This window comes from Schistocerca piceifrons, chromosome X, assembly GCF_021461385.2.
Source record: "Schistocerca piceifrons isolate TAMUIC-IGC-003096 chromosome X, iqSchPice1.1, whole genome shotgun sequence".
Taxonomy (NCBI): domain Eukaryota; kingdom Metazoa; phylum Arthropoda; class Insecta; order Orthoptera; family Acrididae; genus Schistocerca; species Schistocerca piceifrons.
In genome coordinates, this window is record NC_060149.1 from 222,505,297 (window position 1) to 222,523,344 (window position 18,048).

An 18,048-nucleotide genomic window follows, 5' to 3' on the forward strand; every position below is an offset into this window, starting at 1 on the left:
TAATCCTTATTTAGCCACAACTAGCTCCAATGGAGTGGTAAATTAGAATACTTTTCTTAGTAAGAAGGAAGGACAGAAAGGTACCGAAAAAGGACCAAAACAATCACAAAAGAAGTGGAGACATCTGTCATCAAATCTCCTTCAGCCCTAACAAATTATCGGACAATACAGAAAAGAAATCTTCCAGGACAAACATCTGGTGTTCATGATAATGATTTCTTACAGCCAGGCTACAAAAATAAGAAGATTCCAAGGTAAGTAGAAATTTGTGTTTCTCCATTAACACCACCATTAAGTGCATAAAATAGCAATATTTAACAATTCAGTGTTATTATGTTCATTTCTTCAACAATAAGGTGAATGAAATACAGATCATAGTTATGATATCCTCATCACATGTGGTACATTAGTGAATAAACACTGGTAAAAGAAACATAACTGTCACGCCTTGTTATACCAAATTTCAAATTATCAAACAGTTTCCAAGCAGAAACTAAAGGCAAATGGAGGAACTTATATATACATGAAAGATATTGAAGGAACTCCTCATATTTTGTATAAATGTTTTGTACAGAGGAATACATAGAATTATTATGGGCTGAACTACTCTATTTCATCATCTTTGTAATATATTTATTTTTCCGTAATGGATGAAGGAACACCTGGACTGTCATGTATTCCTGTGGAAGGAATTGCAGCACCCAATCACTATTTCTCATAACAAATTTATTTTATTATCCTTTACCAGTTTTGGGTGTTCTCAGACCCACCTAACATAAATCAAATACTAGGTCTAATATTTGTTATTACCACACACATTTTCTTCTTCCTTTTCTAAGTGTAAAAACAGAAATATGGGCACAATGGACTGTTAACACAGACTTCATGTCTTTTAAATATGAGTGTGCAGCACAAAAGACAAATGTAAAGAACAAAGATTATACCTATTACTGTGCACCTTCCATGTATGTGTGTGCAAACACCCAAAACTGATAAAGGTCAATAAAATACATTTTTTAACATAAATAGTGACTGGTTGTTGCAATTCCTTCAGCAGTAACATTTGTTAGACCTATAACATATATCCTAAGACTTCAGTTGCAACCTTCATGACAACACATCTATGATACTTGAAAAAATAGTCTGTATACCTAATGCACTCATTTAATCTGAACTTAAGCATGTTTTTCACCAAAATAATATCACATGTAAACTTGATATTTACTAATGTTGGTCTCAAGTGTATTCTCATACCACCAGCAGTCTCAACAAAAGAGAAAATTTAACTGCTCTTTGAATGTAATTAATGTAGGTATGTTGGAAAATATGTTCCTTATTATACCTACAATATGGCCTCAGTCTGAACTGTCATCAGCAAACTTAACTCCAGAATGCAGACAGTATAATTACAACAATATTTTTGATTTCATTTGTATTTTTGTAAAAAGAGAAAAATTGAATAATTGTTTTAAACATTAGTCTGTAGATAAAATATTTGACATTTTCATTTAGACCTCCCAAGATCTATTTGCCTACACTGCATTTCACAGGAAAGAGCCAAACACAAAACTAAAACTGTTCAAATTTCAAATAGTTCTAGAACACCTAATTTATAAAAAAAGTCATGAAATTACCCAAGAAAGCTAACTACAACATGCTAATTCAATATAATACAATAAATGTGAACCTGTGGAGAATATTTAAAGCACCTTAAAAAAAACGAACACTAAGCTTCAGAGAATAAATCTCTCTAGATTCTGAAAATGAAAATACTAACAATGGCTATGATGTTGCTATTAATTTTTTTTAAAAATCAGTTAATGCAAATAAACTCAAGTGAAAAAATGAGAGTATACCTACAGTATGCCTTGATGATATAGTAATTAGTATAAAAATTGATATGTAAATGAACTAAGAAAATGAAACCTGCCAGAGACTGTGTTCAGAATTTTTCCCTATTCTTTTCCCTCAAATGTTCATTTTGTTAGTGAGCTTCTGTCCGATATTATCAATGTCTAATTTGATAGCAGAATATATCCTGCTCCATTAAACATAGCAAGTCATTGTCATATGTCTCTACAAAAAATGTAAAAGCACTATCATTGCTAATTACTGACCTACAGGTGGGAAGAAGTTTGTTGAAATTGTTAATTATATCAAGTATGGTCAGATTGTTTACTCCCAGACATACAAGCATTATAAGATCTAAGGACAAATAAACAATGAAAGGGAATTTAATTTAATAATCTACACAAAGACAATACATTCACTGTGTAGTATGAGACCAATGGCATCATAAATATCATTAATCTTTTTATAACAAAATTTAACAGTCTGCATAGAGTCTGAACTCAAAGAAACTAACTGCTACCAAGTAAAATATGCAAGAAACAAATATTAAGATGTTGAAACAAAAAAATGTACACCGCAGTAAATCTCACAGTTACCTTCTCCAAGAAAATAAATAAAAATATGACACTATCAATAAAAAGTAGTACAAATAACAACGCAGCTGCATATATCGTACACCTCACTAAAAATTGCAAATTTGTTGAGGGACTAGAGAACCAGATTTTCATTCCATACAAAAGTTAGCTACCTTTGAGCACAACTTAAAATGATTACTAACAACACATAGCATAAACAAAAATTTATAAATCTGGTAACCCATAATGAGTCTGTTGCAAGACTTCTCAAAGAAAATATTGAAGTTGAATTACCAACTTCTTAAAATTTTACATATTTCCATGAACAGTGTGTCTACCTACAATAAGTGTACATTAATATAAGTAGTATTATCTACACTAGACACATAATGATGCACACCTAATTCTACAGCTTTTAAGATTTTTGATCTTAAGTGCTTTCAATATAAATACCTCTGTTCTTGTGTGATGTACATCAATGTTTCATGTATGTATGGGCCACAGAGTGTCATTTCCATGCATAAAAAGTAATTCATATAAGCCCGTTCCCTTATCTTTAACAGTAATCAGCGTAGGGGGTATCACTTAGTCTGTCTTTCTGAACTATTACACCATCAAATAACATTACACAATCAAAGATAGCTGAAAAACATGAAAGGAAACACACTTCCCAATTATCAGGTAAGATTTATTACAATTACAATTACAGCCACCTAACAATAAGGCCACATTCATCGAATGTATAGCACCAATCACAAAAAGAAACACGGAATAGTAACAGATGCAGCTAAAAATTTTTATACACCTAAAGATACAGACGTATTTTTCAGTCCATCCTTCCCTCCCCCCCCCCCTCCCCCCCACCCACCACACACACACAGGACAGGATTAAAGAATTTCTGTAATTTATAGAAAATACAGGATATGGAATCACTTCACACACATGGGGAACATGAATTCATGGGATAAAATTTCAGAGTTTTTTAGGAATGTTTTTGGAGTATTTTCGGAATATATTCTGAGTATTTTGGTATTTATTTATTCATTTATTTTATGGCCCTGAGCACTATGGGACTTAACATCTGAGGTCATCAGTCCTCTAGAACGTAGAACTATTTAAACCTAACTAACCTAAGGACATCACACACATCAATGCCCGAGGCAGGATTCGAACCTGCGACCGTAGCAGTCGCGCGGTTCCGGATTGAAGCGTCTAGAACCGCTCGGTCACCGCGGCCGACTCTTCGCATATGCAAGAGTAAGAAAAGAAATGGAAATGCGACTGAGTGCTGTGTTTGTCTCCTTCCTTGTAGTCTACGGTCCCTGTGCACAACAGTTCCTTGTGGAATCAAAGTTGAGCGCAAAACTTGTACGTTTTTGCAGAAGATGCTTGTGTTTTAAGAAATGCCATTAAAGGGAAAGCATCAGAAGACATTGTTAATGATGTTTTTCATAGGGTTATTAACTGATTCTCGGATATTGGACTCTCCCTAAATTTTTGTGAAAATACTCTATATTCAGTTCTGTCCAATAAACAGAGTAATATCAACAATAGGCGTGGCACAAGAAGAGGAGTCGGAAAACGGGGTAGAATGCTTCAGATTTTTCGGTCTACATACTGATGAAAACTTGAACTGGAAAAGCGTGTTGCTCAGTTTCTCAAACGCTTAAATTAAGCTACTTTCGTTCTTCGTATAATTGCTAGTCTTGGAAACAACGTACTAACATATTTTGCGTATTTACTCTGAATAATGGCTCATGTAGTAATTTTCTTGGGACATTACCAGTTAGAAATAAGGTACTGATTGTCCAAAAGCGAGCATTAAGAATAATAAGTAATAATAAGTGATGTTCACACACGGTCGTCATGTAGGTACTTCTTCAAGGAGCTGTGCATTTAACATCTACATTTACATCTACATGATTGCTCTGCAATTCACATTTAAGCGCTTGGCAGAGGGTTCATCAAACCACAATCATACTATCTCTCTACCATTCCACTCCCGAACACCGCGCGGGAGAGACGAACACCTAAACTTTTCTGTTCGAGCTCTGATTTCTCTTATTTTATTTTGATGATCATTCCTACCTATGTAGGTTGGGCTCAACAAAATATTTTCGCATTCGGAAGAGCAAGTTGGTGACTGAAATTTCGCAAATACACACCTGGAAATGGAAAAAAGAACACATTGACACCGGTGTGTCAGACCCACCATACTTGCTCCGGACACTGCGAGAGGGCTGTACAAGCAATGATCACACGCACGGCACAGCGGACACACCAGGAACCGCGGTGTTGGCCGTCGAATGGCACTAGCTGCGCAGCATTTGTGCACCGCCGCCGTCAGTGTCAGCCAGTTTGCCGTGGCATACGGAGCTCCATCGCAGTCTTTAACACTGGTAGCATGCCGCGACAGCGTGGACGTGAACCGTATGTGCAGTTGACGGACTTTGAGCGAGGGCGTATAGTGGGCATGCGGGAGGCCGGGTGGACGTACCGCCGAATTGCTCAACACGTGGGGCGTGAGGTCTCCACAGTACATCGATGTTGTCGCCAGTGGTCGGCGGAAGGTGCACGTGCCCGTCGACCTGGGACCGGACCGCAGCGATGCACGGATGCACGCCAAGACCGTAGGCTCCTACGCAGTGCCGTAGGGGACCGCACCGCCACTTCCCAGCAAATTAGGGACACTGTTGCTCCTGGGGTATCGGCGAGGACCATTCGCAACCATCTCCATGAAGCTGGACTACGGTCCCGCACACCGTTAGGCCGTCTTCCGCTCACGCCCCAACATCGTGCAGCCCGCCTCCAGTGGTATCGCGACAGGCGTGAATGGAGGGACGAATGGAGACGTGTCGTCTTCAGCGATGAGAGTCGTTTCTGCCTTGGTGCCAATGATGGTCGTATGCGTGTTTGGCGCCGTGCAGGTGAGCGCCACAATCAGGACTGCACACGACCGAGGCACACAGGGCCAACACCCGGCATCATGGTGTGGGGAGCGATCTCCTACACTGGCCGTACACCACTGGTGATCGTCGAGGGGACACTGAATAGTGCACGGTACATCCAAACCGTCATCGAACCCATCGATCTACCATTCCTAGACCGGCAAGGGAACTTGCTGTTCCAACAGGACAATGCACGTCCGCATGTATCCCGTGCCACCCAACGTGCTCTAGAAGGTGTAAGTCAACTACCCTGGCCAGCAAGATCTCCGGATCTGTCCCCCATTGAGCATGTTTGGGACTGGATGAAGCGTCGTCTCACGCGGTCTGCACGTCCAGCACGAACGCTGGTCCAACTGAGGCGCCAGGTGGAAATGGCATGGCAAGCCGTTCCACAGGACTACATCCAGCATCTCTACGATCGTCTCCATGGGAGAATAGCAGCCTGCATTGCTGCAAAAGGTGGATATACACTGTACTAGTGCCGACATTGTGCATGCTCTGTTGCCTGTGTCTATGTGCCTGTGGTTCTGTCAGTGTGATCATGTGATGTATCTGACCCCAGGAATGTGTTAATAAAGTTTCCCCTTCCTGGGACAATGAATTATTTCAATTTCCAGGAGTGTAGATCTAGCCGCGACAAAACGTCTTTGCTTTAATGACTTCCATCACAACTCGCGTATCATATCTGCCACACTCTCTCCCCTATTATGTGATAATACAAAACGAGCTGCCCTTTTTTGCACCATTTCGATGTCCTCCGTAATCCCACCTGGTAAGGATCCCACACCGCGCAGCAATATTCTAACAGAGGACGAACCAGTTGTAGTTTAAGCTGTCTCTTTAGTGGACTTGTTGCATCTTCTAAGTGTCCTACCAATGAAACGCAATCTTTGGCTTGCGTTCCCCGAGATATTATCTATGTGGTCTTTTCAACTGAAGTTGTTCGTGATTTTAACACCCAGGTACTTAGTTGAATTGACAGCCTTGAGAATTGTACTATTTATCAAGTAATCGAATTCCAACGGATTTCTTTTGGAACTCATGTGGATCACCTCACACTTTTCGTTATTTAGCGTCAACTGCCACCTGCCACACCATACAGCAATCTTTTCTAAATCGCTTTGCAACTGATACTGGTCTTCGGATGACCTTACTAGATGGTAAATTACAGCATCATCTGCGAACAACCTAAGAGAACTGCTCAGATTGTCACCCAGGTCATTTATATAGATCAGGAACAGCAGAGGTCCCAGGACGCTTCCATGGGGAACACCTGATATCACTTCAGTTTTAACTGTGATGTCACAAATTCGTCATAAATAATCAACCACAATTTGAGAAGAATAGTGATTTACACATCTAAAAAACAATAGGAAAAAATGTACTTTAGTAACTGTTATTAAAGCAGTCAGTGGCTCACAAAGGAGTTCAACGCCCTACAAAAAAATTTTTGATCATTTGCACAATAGCGTAATATATCTGACAGGTAGCGCAGCAAGATTTAAATAAAAATTATAATCATCTTCCCTGGACAACCCAGTTCTACTTCATGGACGAACTTCTCTCTAAAATCCGGTAGCCTGAGAAAGGAAATATTTTTAAATGTATTTGAGTGAGTACGACAAAATAAATGTGTTCATTAATGTAAACAGTCGTCACATATACGGACCCTGTAAACTGAATAATTCCGTATCATTTGCTGCGCTGTAGGCAAAGCAGATCGCAGAATTCGTTTCACTGGTAGAATACTAGGAAGTACTCAGTCTTCAAATGAGACTGCTTACACAACACTCATACGACCCTTCCTAGAATATTGCTCTAGTGTCACAGTTCGCAGTGATAGATGGTAAATCATCGAGTACAACAGAAGTGATATCTGGCGATCCCCAAGGCAGTGTCATAGGCCCTCTGCTGTTCCTGGTTTACATAAATTATCTAGATGATAATCTGAGCAGCCCCCTTAGATTGTTTACAGACGACGCTGTACTTTGTCGTCTACTAAAATCATCAGACGATCAATACTAATTACAAAATGATCTAGAGAGAATTTCTGTATGGCGCGAAAAGTGGCAATAGGCACTAAACAGAGAAAAGTGCGAGGTCACCCACATGGGTACTAAAAGAAATCCAATAAATTTTTGGTATACGATAAATCGCACAAATCGTAGGGCTGTCGAATCGACTAAATACTACGGGCAACTTAAATTGGAAAGACCACATAGATAATATTGTCGGGAAGGCGAAACAAAGGCTGCGCTTTGTTGGCAGAACACTTAGAAGATGTGACAAACCCACTAAAGAGACAGCCTACATTACACTTGTCCGTCCTCTGCTGGAATATTGCTGCGTGGTGTGAGATCCTTACCAGGTGGGATTGACGGAGGACATCGAAAAAGTGCAAATAAGGGCAGCTCGTTTCGTGTTATCGCGCAATAGGGGTGAGAGTGTAACTGATACGATACGCGAGTTGGGGTGGCAGTCACTGAAACAAAGGCGGTTCTCTTTGCGGCGAAATCTATTTACGAAATTTCAATCACCAACTTTCTCTTCCTAACGCGTAAATCTTTTTTTGACACCCACCTACGTAGGGAGAAATGATCATTATAATAAAATAAGAGAAATTAGAGCTCAATCGGAAAGATTTAGGTGTTCCTTTTTCTCCGCGCCATTCGAGAGTGGAATGGTAGAGAAGTAGTATGAAAATGGTTCGATGAAACCTCTGCCAGGCACTTAAGTGTGAATTGCAGAGTAACCATGTAGGACAGGTCACGGAAGTTCTGGAGAAACTGGACTGGCAGACACCTACATACAAAGTGTCAGGAACCAGTTTTAGTAGACGAATTTTGGAATATACTACAATGCCCCTATAGAGATCGAGTGGACAAGATTAACTACAGAGAGTATAAAGGCGTATTAACAGTCATTTTTCTCGAAATCTGTACGTGAATGGAAGGAGAAGAAACCATAATTAGTTCAGTTGGAACTACCAAATGGTTCAAATGGCTCTGAGCACTATGGGTCTTAACGTCTGAGGTAATCAATCCCGTAGAACATACAACTACTTAAACATAACTAATCACACACATCCATGCCCGATGCAGGATTCGAACCTCCGACCGTAGCGGTCGCGCGGTTCCAGACTGTAGCGTCTAGAACCGCTCGTCCACACAGGCCAGGTGGAAGTACACTCTACCATACACTTCATAGTGGTTTGCAGAGCATGGATGTAGATATACAGGGGTTAGACAGTGGATGTAGATATACGGGTGTTGGACAAAAACATGGAAGCACTGCGAGAAATACAAAGCATTCTTGAACAGAAATGCAGATGCTAGCCAAACCTGCTGGATTAGCTGTTGTATTTGATCACGAACGGCACCTGTGCAATGCCCTCAATACGTTGCACGTGTCAGTCGTGGCGAGAAGAGTGTTTTGTATAGCTATAAGTGTGTTATGTCAGAGGTAAGTGAATTCATACATGGCCAGATTGTTGGTGATTTTATGTATTTGCTTCCGTTACCAAGTAGCTGAAGTGGTTGGTGTTTCATGAGGCACCGTATCTAAGATTTATACCGAATACCGATAGAGTGGAAACGCGCCCTCTTAGTCACAATGCGAACGAAAGTGTGTGTTGAGTAACCATCGCAGATCATCATTAAAGAGGACTGTGACAGAAAATAAGAGGACAAAAGCTATAATAGTCACTGCAGAACTCAATATCGCACTCGAGTACCCTGTCAGCACCAAAAGCCAGGAAGGGGTCTTCATAAGCAGACAACTGCAGGCCGATGTGGAATTTCAAAACCAAGCATTGGCGACTGCAGTGGGTGTAACAGGAAAATGTGGTACTGAAGCCACAAAACCTTAAATATGGAGCAATGGAATAAAAGTCATTTGGTTGGCTGAGTCTTGTTTTACACTGTTTCCAATTTCTGCCCGAGTTAATGTCTGGCATATGCATGTCCCAAGCCTACAATACAGACAGCTTGCTGTCAAGAGCGAAACATGGCGAGGGTTCGGTGATGATTCGGTAAGCCATACCCTGGTATTCCTTGGTCCCCATGGTTACTCTGCAAGGTCATATTACTGCCAAGCATTGTGTGTCAATTTTGTCTGATCAGATCCATTTCATGGTACAATATTTGTTCTCCAATAGTGATCTGCAGCATCGTCGATGTACCGAACTGTGGTCCTTTGGTGCAGAGCCGAGTGGAGGGACTGAATCAGAGGCTCAGGGGGTTTTGTGACGGTGTAGGCTGCAGATTCCTTGACTTGCACCTTCGGGTGGTGGGTTTCCGGGTTCCGCTTAATAGGTCAGCAGTCCACTACACACAGCAAGCTGCTACACGGGTAGCGGAGGCTGTGCGGAAGGCACTGGGCGGTTTTTTGAGATTAGGGGGACTCAGGGAACCACAGAAAGGGCGTCTGTCTAAAATGGGGCAGGTAAAACACAGTAAGTCAATTGTTGAAACGATCGGTATTGTGGTCGTAAATTGTCGTAGCTATGTTGGGAAAGAACCAGAGCTCCGAGCCCTAATACAAAGCACTGAAGCTCAAATAGTTATAGGTACAGAAAGCTGGTTAAGGCCGGAAACAAGTTCAGCAGAAATTTTTTCTAACGATCTAGTAGTTTCCAGAAAAGATAGGTTAAATACAATTGGTGGTGGAGTATTTATTGCTGTGAGAAGTAGTTTGCCTTGTAGTGAAACAGAAATACATAATTGCTGCGAAATAGTATGGGTAGAGGTTATACTTGACAACTTGACTAAACTACCAATTGGGGCCGGCCGCAGTGTCCGAGCGGTTCTAGGCGCTTCGGTCTGGAGCCGTGCGACCGCTACGTTCGCAGGTTCGAATCCTCCCTCGGTGATGGATGTGTGTGCTGTCCTCAGGATAGTTCTAGGTGACTGATGACCTCAGATGTTAGGTCCCATAGTGCTCAGAGCCATTAGAACCATTTATTAATTTGGTCGTTTTGCCGACCCACCGACTCAGAACATACAGTTGCTGAACAGTTCAAAGAAAACTTGAGTCTCATTTAAAATAGGTACCCTGTTCAAACAGTTATAGTCGGTGGTGACATTATTCTACCCTCGATATGCTCGAAAAATTATACGTTAAAACTGGCGGCAGGCATAAAACGTCATCCGAAATTGTACTGGGCTTTCTCAGAAAATTATTTTGAACAATTAGTTCATAAGCCCACTCGAAGCGTAAATGCTTGTGAAAGCATGCTTGACCTCTTAGCATTAATTAATCCTGGATAGATAATAAGGCAGAAAACCCAAAGAAATTCTGATCATACATAAAGCACACCAGTGGCAAGACGCAAACAATACCTTCACTACGCGATAACAACGGTGAAGTCACTGATGACAGTGCCACTAAAGCACTGTTATTAAACACGATTTTCCGAAACTCCTTCAACAAAGAAGACGAAGTAAATATTCCTGAATTCCAATCAAGAACAACTGCCAAGATGAGAAACATAGAAATAGATATCCTCACAGTCGCAAAGCAGCTAGAATCACTTAATAAAAGCAAGGCTTCCAGTCCTGATAGTAGAACTGTCAGGTTCGTCTCAGAGTATGCTCATACAATAGCTCCATATTTAGCAATTATATACACCCGCTCGCTCACAGAAAGATCCGTACCTAAAGACTGGAAAATTACTCAATTACAGGAGTAATCCGTTCAATTACAGGCCCATATAACTAACGTCGATTTGCAGTAGGGTTTTGGAACATATACTGTATTCGAACATTATGAAGTACCGCGAAGAAAACGCTTTATTGACACGTAGCTGCCTTCCACTGTGGCCAAGCAGTTCTAGGCCCTACAGTCTGGAACTGCGCGGCCGCTGCGGTGGCCGGTTTGAATCCTGCCTCGGGCATGGATGTGTGTGATGTCCTTAGATTAGTTAGGTTTTACGAAGTTCTAAGTTCTAAGGGACTGATGATCTCAGTTGCTAAGTCCCATAGTGCTCAGTGACATTTGAACTATTTTTGACACGTAGTCAGCACGGATTCAGAAAATATCGTTCTTTTGAAACACACTAGCTCTTTATAGTCATGAAGTAATGAGAGCTATCGACAGGGGATTTCAAATTGATTCCATATTGTTAAGTTTCCAGAAGGCTTTCGACACCGTTCCTCACAATCCTCTTCTAACGTAACTGCATGGCTGTGAAATATCGCATCAGTTGTGCAATTGGATTCGTGATTTCCTGTCAGAAAGGTCACAGTTCGTAGTAATAGACGGAAAGACATCAAGTAAAACAGAAATAATATCCGGCGTTCCCTTAGGCAGTGTTATAGGCCCTCTATTTTTCCTGATCTGTATTAACGACATAAAAGACAATCTCAGTAACCGTCTTAGATTGTTTGCAGATGATGCTGTCATTTACCGTGTTGTAAAGTCATCAGATGGCCAAAACAAATTACAAAATGATTTATATAAGGAATCTGTATGGTCCGAACGGTAGCAATTGACCCTGAGTAAAGTAAAATGTGAAGTTATTCACATGAGTACTAAAAGAAATACGCTGAATTTCGTTTCGCGGAAGTCACACAAATCTGAAGGATGTAAATTCTACTAAATAATTAAGAATTGCAATTACAAATACCCTAAATTGGAACGATCACATAGATAATGTGGTGGGAAGAGCCAACCAAAGCCTGAGATTCAATGGCAGAACACTTAGAAGGTGCGACAGGTCTTCTAAAGAGACTGCTTACACCACGCTTGTCCGCCCTGTTCTGCAATGTTTCTGTGCGGTGTGGGATCCGCATCAGATGGGACTGGCGGATGACATCGAAAAGGTATAAAGGAGGGCAGCTCGTTTTGTATTACCACGAAGTTGGGGAGATAGTGCCGCAGACATGATACGTGAATTGTGGCAATCACTAAAACAAACGCGGTTTTTCTTACGATGGGATCTTCTCATGATATTTCAATCACCAGTTTGCTACTCCGATCGCGAGAACCCACCTCCATAGGGAGAAATGATCATCACGACAAAATATGACAAACCTGGGCTCGCACAGAAAAATTTAAGTGCTCGTTTTCCTGCGCACCGTTTGAGAGTGGAACGGTAGAGAGACAGCTTGAAGACGGTTCATTGAACCCTCTGCCAGGCACTTTCTTATGAATAGCAGAGTAATCATGTAGATGTAGATGCTGTGTTCCAAGAAGACATGGTTCCTGTTCGCACAGCTCACATAGTCCAGGACTGGTTTGTGACCAAGAGATTGAGTTGTCGCATCTCCCCTGACCACCACAGTGACAGATCTCAGCATTATTCAGCCTTCACCGTCAAATTGGGAATGAAGTGTACGTGAATACTACTCACTTCAATCATCACTACCTGAAGTTTCCAATATTTTTCAGGGACAATGGTATAAGATTCCCCTGAAAACAGCACAGTACATGTATTTCGCCGTTCTGTGATGACTAGAAGCTGTTTTTTCCGTCGCCGCGTTAGGCGTGGCACGATGTTGTACTTTACGTTGTTCCATATTTGTGTCCACGCCCTGTGGATGTTGATATAGACTAGTGCTAGAAATAACCAAGTTACGAAGTTCCTCCTTCATTCTCTGCTTCTGCAGAAATGGCTGCGTACTATAAGATTGTTCAAGGGAACAGGAACGGTAGTAAATCCGTCATCTGGCTATCCGACACACGAGAAAGCGTCGTAACGTTCCTGGAGGTACGCCTTCGCGTGTCTGCTACCGTCGCCCCAGCCCGTCTTCCACCGAGCACATGACCACGAGCTCACACACACACACACACACACACACACACACACATACACACGCACGCGCGCACACACAGACACGCGCGCATGCGCAATCAAGTCCACATTTCTGTGTAGGAGAATACTCCTTTCCTTAGACAAAAGCACAAACCCAGCGAGGTGGCGAAGTGGGAAGACACAGGACTCACAGTCAGGAGGGCAGTTGTTCGAATCTCTGTCAGGCCATCCACATTTAGGTTTCTTTCTCAGCAGTCTCCTATCCAAGCTTATGCTTGGAAAACTGCAGGAAACCTAAAAGTGGATAGACTGATAGAGATACAAACCACTGATCACCTAACTGTGACTTCTGGGTCATCCCACTTCGTCACCCCGCTGGGTTTTATTAATAAAATTTAGTGAATGCGTTGGATGCCCTCTGTGTAGTTTATAAGGTTTTATTTTATCAAGACAGCCTTCGCATTGGCCAGTTCACGTGAGGTAGTTATTTTTGGTGTAGCCAACCCAACATGTTCGAGTACTTCAAAACTTGTTCTGTCAGCAGAATCCAACAACAGATAATAAAAAATAATTGCAGCACATCAGCATTCCACTGGACTCTCGTTCAGGAAGATTAACAATTCCTCATGTTTCTCTAACTCATTTCATGCAAATGATATTACAGCTCCTTGAACAAAGTTATGACCAATTTTCTAAACTGTCCTTTCAAGTAAGATAGTGCCCCTTTGTAATAATTCTGATTCAAGGTACGTTACATTCTTACCTTCATTACCACAGACCACAGAGCAAAAGTTAATACTCACGAGTAAAAACATAGATTATTATCAGTGTAACAATTAGCTGGCAAGAAATCCTTTGAAATGTTTAAAATGCTACAACTTTGAAGTTTCTTACTATAATTGCATTATCTAGTGTTGACTGAAAACGATAGCATTAAGATTCGTGTAAAATGCTATCTATTTGCATAACACAGGAGAGGTTTGAGCTGATTTTCTAAGAATTTGATGCCCTGAATTCAAACAATTCATTAATATTTGCTAAGGAGCTCAAAATTCTAAAATACAAGATTTTAGTGAAATATATGTTATAATGTTTAATATGAGTCCATGGATAAATATGAAACAATAGTTTTACTATTGTATTATATAAATATTATTCTATACTAAATAAAAAAGTCATTGATGTAAACATCTAGTCCCTGACCATTTAGGAAGCTTCTTTTCCGTGACGTCCTTGAATGTATTATGGAGCGGTCCATTTTTAAATTGGAGCAGTAAACTGCCATCACGTGCGTATCCGATCTTCCTTGGTAGCATTCCTCGACAGTTTTCATATGCAGAGTTGGCTTATTTGTGGATAGTCAAATATTCCTCCTCGAATTTTTCCGTTCTCAGCTCAGACATTTTTCCCTGTATATGGCAAAGCGTGACCCGTTCTTATCAAAAGCCTTTACAAACTGCTTCAAAAGGCCCAACTTGATATGCAGTGGACGACAAATGATTTTCTCTCGTCCAACTAAGGGGTCGTTAATGACATTCTTCCACCCTCTGTACACGTTTTCTCTCTTTGGCCATTCTTTTCCAACACTGTGATGTGCTTTGTCTCTGCTATTCCAGAGTCACAAGAAGCACATTGCAAACCAAGGAGAAAGTTTACCGTTCATAAGTATAGACAAACCGTCCATTGATGTTTATGAGACTTAATCTTCTCAAAGATCAAAACTAAGGTTTTATGTTCTTCTTTCATTCCCTTGAGGGAGCAGCTGATATTGAACTAAATTTGGTACCATTGTGTATTAGTACAAATTTCAGACTTGACTTTAGCTGTGCACAGAAACGAGATAATCCACTAGAAAACATTAAGGAAGACCCATTTCCTCAGGAGTCCACTCATTTCATGCAAAACACGAGATTGTCTTCTTGAGAGTAGAAAATATAAAAATTATTGGCTTCCTGGATCAACATGTCGTTACGACACCAGCCTGGGCAAAACCGAAAGATACGATTCCACATCCATTTGCTTAACATTTATTCCGATTTTGATCGTAAAGTATGAGATTTAGGACTCTTATACAGGTACACGATACTTTGAAGTAATTATGAAATAGTATTCTTTTCCAATTTTCACTCTTTAGTGTGAGTTAAACCATGAAGACATAAAATTATGAAAACTGGTCATCCTACAGATTTCACTTTACAGAAGTCTATATTTAAAAGGTATTGTTAACCTTAAAGATTTTTATTGGATTTAATTTCATATATACAGTTTTCCCCATATATGACATATACTCAACAAAATTTCAAGTGTCATATGAGCTGTAGAAAAACGTAATTGGTTGTTTATCAGACAATAGTCTTCAGTGAATTCAAAAACCGCAGTTAACTTCAACAGGAAATTTCTGCTTGACATAATAATTTAATACTGCAATACGTAATCAAATTTTGGAACGTTGTGGATTTTTATATTTCAAAACTTTATTACAGGAATATATAAAATTTGTTTTTCAAATCGCATTTTTGTAACCATAAAAAGGTGTAATTTTTGCATAAATCGCCACTGTTTCTAAAACCAGATATCGTTCTAATAATTATTTTGACAAAGGAAATTCTAGAACATTTTGGACAACAATTTTGTGTTAAATAGAACCAAATCAGATTGGGCATAGTTGTTAGCTGAGTTGACTTTTAAGCTTTTTTATGTAAGACACGTGTGTAACGTTTTTGTTATCAGCAATCAACTGAAAATGAGCTCCTTGTGTATAAAAAGAGGTTTTGGTGATGAGACTACGTTTTTTTGTCTTGTTGATGGGTAAAAAAGTTGACACTAAGAAAAAACTGTGTATTATGTTTTACTATGGGTGACAAACTAATTGTGAAATAAATCAAGAAGAAATATTAAGAAATAGTATCTTCACAAGCTAGTAAACAATCTGAGAACCTATTCATACCCAAATTAGGTGAATGCCGTCGCTTCTCATTGAGACAAAATGAGTGTTTACTTTTATTCTACAAATTGTTTAATCATATCTTAAAAGAGTCATCTTCTCATGACGTTCTGTTGAACTAAAACTATTACATAATTACAGTAGAGATTTATTTCAATTGGAATGGCTCGTTTGGGATATTTTGCCTCAGATGAACCATTTCTAGAGCAAGAAGGGTAGCATACTTTTTCTGCTGTATGGTAAAAGGTAACTTTGGTTCCTTGATCCAGTAAATTTTTGTTGGAAGCCAGTAATTCAGAAGCTTCTTTTGACAGCTTGAGATCCCTGGTAGGTTATTAACGTATCCCAGGTTAAACCTTGAGGGATTAATGCCATACCCACATAATCACTGTCATCAACATTAGTATCAGAGGGATAACACCAGTCCTCACAAACAACAGGTATTGGCGTGGCCATTGCTTCACACGTTTTCGTTTCCCGGTAGTCCACAATCGTAAATTTTCTGTACAAGTTTTACAGATTTATTGCAAAAGTGTTTACAAACTCAACAATACGTTTTTGGTTTTCTTTCAGCGTTTATTATCTGCATATGTAGCAAAAACCATCAAAGTGATTTACGCAACTTCTTCTACTTTAACTTATATTATTTCTGTTCAACAGCACTAGTGCAAAAAACTACAGCATAGCTCAAGCGATGTCATTCTCGCTCAACCCTGTACGGCCAGAGCTCACACAGTAACCTCCAACTCCATCTGGTGGATATTCCTGAAACTAATTAGAAAGCAGACCGGCAATAGGGCAAACCTACAGGAACCAATCCTCGTACATGTGATTTAGGAGTGGACAAACCAGAGTTACAAATGCACATTTAATGTAGAAGTGCATGTTAAACAACTATGATCAAAAAAAGAAGAGTGGATAGAGGAAGACTGATTTCACTTTTTGATTCAACGCCCCAACTGTGGCTAAAATCAATTCTAAAATCCTAGCTATAAAAAACGGTTTGATTTTGGCCTGTGTAATTATTTCATTGCTAGTTTCCCTGAATATCTTAAAATGGCGTAACAGTTATTAACGTTGATAATAGGTGTGCAAAGCGCCAATATAGATTTCACTTCTTCATTCTGATGCATTAAATGAACAATAATTTATTTCTACTAAGATAGTAGATTTGCTTTCAGTAGAAATAGAGTTCGAGTAAATGATCTTTCCACTCAGATTAAGGTTGTCTATGGTTCACTTGAATCGATGCAAGCAATTTCCAGGTCGATTCTTTGAATGAGACGCAGACGAATGTCTTCCCCATCCTTCTCCCATTGAGGAAGTATTCTGTACATAATCATACCGTCGTCGTTGAAGATTTGAGCCCAACGTTCCATTTTGTCTCCATCGTCTTCGTTGTACAAAGACTAGTTTCGTTGTTTGGTTAACAATTTTGGTGACGACGCTGTGCAAAACAGAATGATGGACTATTGAACTTTCCTTCTTTCTTTCTACTGCTCTTCTCTCAACGAAAATTAGTTTCGTTGTATAATTTATATCTTTGCAAAACCAGAACGCTCCACTTCCACTAGCGAGGAAACAGCTGCAGTGCTAGATGACATGTTACGTGCTGAAATGCTAATTCATGGGAAACCGTTACTTGCTTCATACTTGCAATACCTGACAGCTGTGGAGATGTATGCAAACATTGTTTTGAAATAGAAATCAGAATCAGCCAGTGGTAATAGTTGATGACACCCTTGTAGCACATTGGAGGAGCGATCGAAAATACGTTGCTGGCCATTGAAACTGCTCACCAGGAAGGATAGAAAATAATGACATTTTACTCATAGTGCTAATAAAGTGTAGTAGAAAGACAACGTGAATGAATCTGTAGGTGATTTGGAAGCATACAAGTTCCGAAATTTTGCACAGTCCAGTAACATTAATGTGGCCACCGACTATGTTCGACGTCAACATGCAATAACCACTCA